Source organism: Rhagoletis zephyria, unplaced genomic scaffold (assembly GCF_001687245.7).
Source record: "Rhagoletis zephyria isolate East Lansing unplaced genomic scaffold, Rhagoletis_zephyria_1.1 Rzeph_scaffold_00603, whole genome shotgun sequence".
In the NCBI taxonomy this organism is placed as follows: domain Eukaryota; kingdom Metazoa; phylum Arthropoda; class Insecta; order Diptera; family Tephritidae; genus Rhagoletis; species Rhagoletis zephyria.
The window spans coordinates 16,901-23,931 of NW_016157687.1; positions in this window are offsets into that span (position 1 = coordinate 16,901).

A 7,031-nucleotide genomic window follows, 5' to 3' on the forward strand; every position below is an offset into this window, starting at 1 on the left:
AGGCACAACACTTTACAAGAGCATACAATTGCTGGCGTATGCCGACGACATCGATATTATCGGTAAAAACAAGGGCTACGTCTATTCTTCCTTCCCGGGATTGGATAGAGAAGCAAAGCGGATGGGTCTGGTGCTGAACGAGGAAAAAACGAAGTGTTTCCTGTCATCACACAAACAGTCAGCACATTCGTGCCTTGGCATCCACGTCACTGTTGACATTTATAATTTCGAGAAAGTAGAGAATTTCATTTACTTGGGAACCAGCATTAACACCGATAATAATGTCAAGTGATAGAACGATGGTACCGAGCAGAAAAATATCGATACTTTTCATGAGTACTGAGCAGTATGGAGAACTCGATACTTTTTGACAAGTACCGGGTAGAGAATACTATCGACGAGCTAAAAACTTTTCTTATACCATGTCCCCACCAAAAAGTTAACCATCTCAAATCGAACTTAACCACATCACTAACTATTGCTGTCCACACTGCGGTTTGAGGTTTATAAAACAGTACAAATGTAGAGAACAGTGTTCGGATCTCCAAAACTTGATTCAGGACTAAATTGCTGCAAAAATCGGAGCAAAAACAAATTTTCCGTACTAGATTGATTTTTTTTATTTTCGTTTCTGACATTAATTGTTTGACTTAAATGTTTTCTATTCATGCAAAAATAAGAACGCCAGGCAATTTAAGGATAATATGTTACATATTTAGGTAATTTTTAGCATTTTCTATCAAGTAGAACATATTTAACACTTAAATTTTTAAAGAGCAATAGGATCCAAACCTTTTCTACTTTATATAAATTCCATTCTACATATATTTTTTAACAACTTAAGTAAAGTTCTGCATCTGCCAATTTCTACAGCTACACAGCAAACAATATCGAAGTTACTTTATTGACGAATTGCTATGAAAGAGTTACTTTTTAGATTTGGCTAACTTTAAATTTTTTACTGAAACCGGTGGTGAATTCAAAAAACGGCCCCAAAAGGGCATAACATGAAAGAAACAAAAACGGAATAGATTTGAAGTCAAGCGGAGTAGAGGAGTAGATTTCAAATTGTTTCAAAAACCGGAGTAAATCTAATCTGATCTTAGTTAAATCCAAACACTAGTAGGGAACGAATTTTTTACATTTTAACGCTAATGACCCACAGATGGCGGAAAAACACAGGGTTGTATCAAACTTTCGACGTGGTTTCGAGTTGGTTAGCTTTTAACCATCTCAGTGAAATGGTTGAGTGCCGTCATTTTTATATGGCCAAACTACTCTAAGTCAAGTGGGTTATCGGGATATCCAACTCAACAGCCATAACCACGTGGTTGGCTCCGGTGGGGACATGGTATAAGTTAAAACATTTTTAAGCATTACACAAAAATTTCAATCTGTCAATTACATTGAAAAATTAAAAAAAATTAGCCACAAATATTAGGTTCGAAAATTATCTTCTATGTCTATCCAATATAAATGTCGTGTAAATGAATATAGCGCTCGTTTACTTCAATACTGTCATAACTCAAAAAACTCGAGAAAAACGGACTTAAAGATGTGAATTTAGTACATATACTGCCATAATAAAAAATAATATACATATTGTCGTTTAAAGTACAAAACCGTGTATCAACAAAATGCAAAACCGCGTATTAAGATTATGTAAAACTGCATATGTGAGGTTGCATAAATTATTTTCTAGAGAGTAAAAACACTCATATTTCAAAATGGTTCTCTTTTTTATAAAGCAATCGAATTTCTCTCGAGTACATTTCAGGACGGATAGATAACGGGTTGAGCCAAGAGCTTGTGTGAGCAGATCCAATTTTTGGAAAAAAATGTTAGTTGCGAGGTTTTGCAGAATGACGATACGCGGTTTTGTCTTTTAAACAAAGATAGTTTGTTCTAGCTAGTGTTCTAGCTAATGATAATTGGTACAGCTACGGAATTTTTACATTATTTATTTTATTTACATTTTTCCAAGAAAAGTCAAAAACTTTTAAAATAATTGCTTTTAAAACTTTAAATATGTTTTTTGCTATAAACATATATTTGATGCATGTAGAAGTATACTTATTGCAAGTTTATTTCAAAAACTCCTTTAGAAATCCTTGTTAGATAAGATTTCAGCAGTGCCTATTGAATTTACAAAGAGGAAGAGGTCATAAAAGCAAAGCAAATTGATTTTTGTTTACTTTTCACGTTTTCCTTAAAAATACTTGGAAGTACGAGTATTATCGATACTTTTTTGCAAGTATGAGTACTGGCATCGATTCTTGTTTAGAGTATTCTAAACGAGTACTAGTATCAATACTTTTCGAAAAAGTTCTATCACTAATAATGTCAGCATGGAAATCCAACGCAGAATCGCTCTTGCCAATTAGTGTTACTCTGGATTGAGTAGGCAAATCAGGAGTAAAGTCCTCTCTCCTGAAAGTGTCTATTTTTCAACCAGAATCTGTGCAAATATACGCGTAAAGTGCTCAAGATTTGATTTTAAACGTGAGATGTTTAAAATATGAACATAGATATACGCATAAAATGTTTAAAATTGCAAAAATTTTGAGAGTTAAAATACATTTTCTACTAATAATAAACATTAAGTGCTCATATTTACTCAATTTCAAACATTTGATGTCAATTTTACTGTACGCGACAAATTTGGTATGTAAAAGTAAACAGACAGGGTTTAATTTTCCACACATTAGGAGAGGAAACTGGTTATCTATCTTTATATGCGTAAATTTAAAAAAACATTTTTAGAGCAAATTTTAAAACATTTTATGTGTAAACTGTGAAATTGTGAACACTACAGCCTAATTCATAAAAACTTATGAAATGCTTATAAAGACTTTATCATACTCATAGCCGAAAACATTATTCATAAACCTTTTATAAAGATAAAATATCTTATAAACTTGATCAATTTTGTCAATGTTTCTATAAGTTCATTAAAAGACAATTGTTTCAAAAAATTTGGAACTGTTAACATAATATACAGCAAAATAATGAACGCGATTGATGCAATACGTTTGATTGACGATATTGGTACGTATTTACATGGATGTCACGTGCATCTTTGATAATTTATATAAATACAATATATCCTTACACGCATGTTCATGTAATTCCACCTTGTCCTAGATTTTCTAACGCGCTCTACTCGCAAGGAAAAATCTTTCCAGGAACGTAGAGATCCATTTCTATTGAATGATGAGGAGTTTCGTATGAGATATCGCTTCACTAAAGGTGGAGTGGACAAAATTATAAATTTGGTGAAATCTGATATTTCCCTTGATAAAAGAGGCTTTGGAACTTCGCCTAAGCTACAAGTTCTCGTGGTTTTACGATATTGGGGCCGCACAGTGTCACGGCAGTGGCCAAAAATGATATATGTGAACATTCAAATTTCCAAAAGTTTTTTTCTTTATTAACAAATAAACACTTAAATTAGATGAAATCTAAAATTTTTCCTGGATATGTGAACTAGTATTTTTTTATAGTAGTTCAATTTTGATAGTTGTTAACCATGTAGTATCATCATTGAAAAATCTGGAATTTTACATAGTTTTCAAAGGCTGTTATTTCAAATACTTAATGTAACTGTCGGTAAAAATTGTAATAGATTGTCAAATTTAAGTACCAATTAATATGGCAACACTCGTTTTGTTGACAAATATTGATCATATGGAAAGAACAGTTAGCTGAAAGATATGTCTAAATCAAAGTGACCTGTTGAAAGCGAACCGCTTGTTTAGAAGACAATAAAAAAAACACATCAAAACACTTCTCCAATATTTTGATATTTAGTGCGAAAAAGTGTGTATTTAAATATATATAAATCTCAACTGCGATTGTATGCGATTTTATTTTTTATGAATATTTTTCAGTGTCTACCCCATTGAAGATACGCGATATTTTCAACAAATGGTTAGAAATGAAGCAATGTAAAAAGAGCCTTATCGTTTATGAAATAAACGAATTTGTGGAAAATCGTTTGCGTAGATCATTACACTGCACAGAGGAAACAAAAATCAAGTTTACGATTTTGAAATTTAGCACTAATTGTGAAAAGTATGGACGGAAAAAAGACTTATTTGAAAAACACTGTAATAACTGGCTGGATAGTGAAATATTCTATGGGGATTCTATTTGTGTTGTAAGTAAATCAGTTCTTGGCGTCAATCAAAGATAAAATAGGTCTGTTATTTTTTTAGGAACCAAGTTCAAGCTTTGTTAGAGGTCGGCCACGTGTGTCTTTCGAAGAAGCATCACATGGAACTAAGCGAAGACGTGTTGATGAACTTGTTGTGTCAACCTCTGCTGAAGCTCTTAAAAAAGCAGCAGAAAATAAAGTAACAGTGGAACTCTTTCAGTGGAAAAGGCGTTAGCATTGTACGTGGATATGGCTATCTCTTATAGGGAATACAACAAGATGAGAAACGTTGTTAATGGTGTACATAAAAATTGTTTTCCGTCCTATTACTCTATTGTAGAAGCTAAAAAAAAACTTATTCCAGACGGAATTGAAGTTTCGGAAACGTCAGTACATGTTCCATTACAGGCAATTTTGGATAAAACTTCAAACAGCATTTTGAAGAAGTTAGAATTTGGTGCTGAAAGTGATGTTATTTTAGAGTGCAAGTGGGGATTTGATGGCAGTAGCGGTCATAGCGTATATAAACAAAAATTTGAAAGCCAAGACGCTACTGACGAGTTTTTGTTTGTTACGTCTTTCGTACCATTACGTATAGTGGAAGGCAAAAATGAAAAAATTGTGTGGCAAAACAGCAAACACTCTTCTCAAAGGCTATGTAGACCTCTGAAAATATTATTTGCTAAAGAAAATCCTAGACTTATAATGGAAGTAAAAGACAACATACAGCGTGAAATAGAAAATTTAACTACATACGTCTATAATAATGATAAAAAGAAAATTAACGTTCAGTATCGCTTAAAATTAACTATGATCGACGGGGCTGTGTTAAATGCTATACATGGGCATAAGAGTTGTGCGACTTGTGTTCTGTGTGGAGCTAAACCTACACAAATGAATACCGAATTAGTTCTTGAAAGAAAAGTCAAGGAAAGTTGCTACGAATATGGTATATCGACCTTACATGCATGGATAAAATTTTTTGAATGCATTATTCACATTGCATATAAACTACCTATTAAGTCTTGGCGTATAGTGGATGAAAAAAATAAGCAGGTAGTGATGGAAAACAAAAAGAGGATTCAAGATCAATTCAAGAATGAAATTGATAAAACTTTAATAAACAACTTTTCTGTTATTTTAAGAACATTTTCCAGCGGACTGCACATAAATGTTACAAACTTTGAAAAGCTATTAAAAGAAACATTTATTTTATATAATAAGCTATATCCCTGGTACTACATGCCTGTTACTGTGCGCAAAGTTTTAGTTCACGGTATTAATTACATCAAGTATTCAAATATACCAATTGGAATGTTATCGGAGGAGGCCATAGAGTCCTGTCACAAAGTAATTCGAAATAATAGACTGAGGCATACAAGAAAGACGAGTAGAGTTGACTCCAATAGGGATCTAATACATTACCTAATTCTGCAGTCAGAGCCAGATATTTCGATGAACAGTAAAAAAAAAATTTTAAGAAGATATGATCTAAATGAAATAAAAGATTTTGTTTTTGTGGAAGATGAAAGCATCATATCTGAGGATGATTTCTGCGATAACATTGAAGATATTGGCGATGATAATAGTAAATAAGAAATATTCTTTGCTTGTCTAAAACTAAAAATAAAGTTTATGTTTAAGCTAATTACATGAAATTATTCGAATTTTTTACTTCAGGATATATGGGAGGTGGGCGTGTCCTTTGAGATAATTCCATATAATTAAACACAGTTATATATCAGAGACAAATCGAGCCAAATTTGGTTCAATTCCAACAGCAATTTTGGAAAATATAAGTTTTTTTCATTTCAGGATATAGATAGGAGGTGGGCGTGTCCTTGGGCTGATTTTCTCAAAACTTAGTTTTTTTCTTAGTCTACTTACGTTAAGTATCTGTACCAATTTTCATTTACCTACTATAACTCCTTCTATTTTTGGCCAACGCTTGTATGAAGTCGCGACACTGTGGGCCGCAGAGAAGTAAGATTTTAAATTGCAAATGCTTTCACTTAATATTACTTATATAATACAGGTTCAGGGAGATGCAGGTGACCTCCATGGTCTAAGTCAGGCTACTGTATCCCGCATCTGTGTTAAGGTGGCGCTATTTTGTATGGGCAAGAATTCGTCCAATACTACAACCTGGAAATATATTTAAAATTGCAAATGCTTTCACTTANTGGCCAACGCTTGTATGAAGTCGCGACACTGTGGGCCGCAGAGAAGTAAGATTTTAAATTGCAAATGCTTTCACTTAATATTACTTATATAATACAGGTTCAGGGTGATGCAGGTGACCTCCATGGTCTAAGTCAGGCTACTGTATCCCGCATCTGTGTTAGGGTGGCGCTATTTTGTATGGGCAAGAATTCGTCCAATACTACAACCTGGAAATATATTTAAAACATGCAATACATACTTATGTACATACATATACATATCACCAACAGCAAAAACCCGTCACGTCAAAGCAAAAAGCCGTAAATAATAATATTTTTCTTAAAACGATTTGGCGACTTATAATTCGATGAAATGCATCATCAAAAAGTGAAATTAGGATTTTTTGTTAGTTACGCTCTTGTTCTTTCATGTAAAAATGTTTGTTACGGCTTTTTGCATTTCCGGTGACGATATGTACGTATGTATATGTAAATAAAAGTTGTAGTAGTATTATTTTGCTTTTGGTTAAGCCGAGATTTTGTTTAAATTGTGGCGCAGATTTTGACAATGTTTACCTGCCGATTTTTGTCCGAATCAAATGAATTGAAGTCGACAACAAACTCATTTGGCAGCCAAACGGAGATGTCTTCGTTTGATAATGGTTCAGCAACGGTATGCTCCCCACCGCCAGTTTTCAAAAGTTAACGCCTCT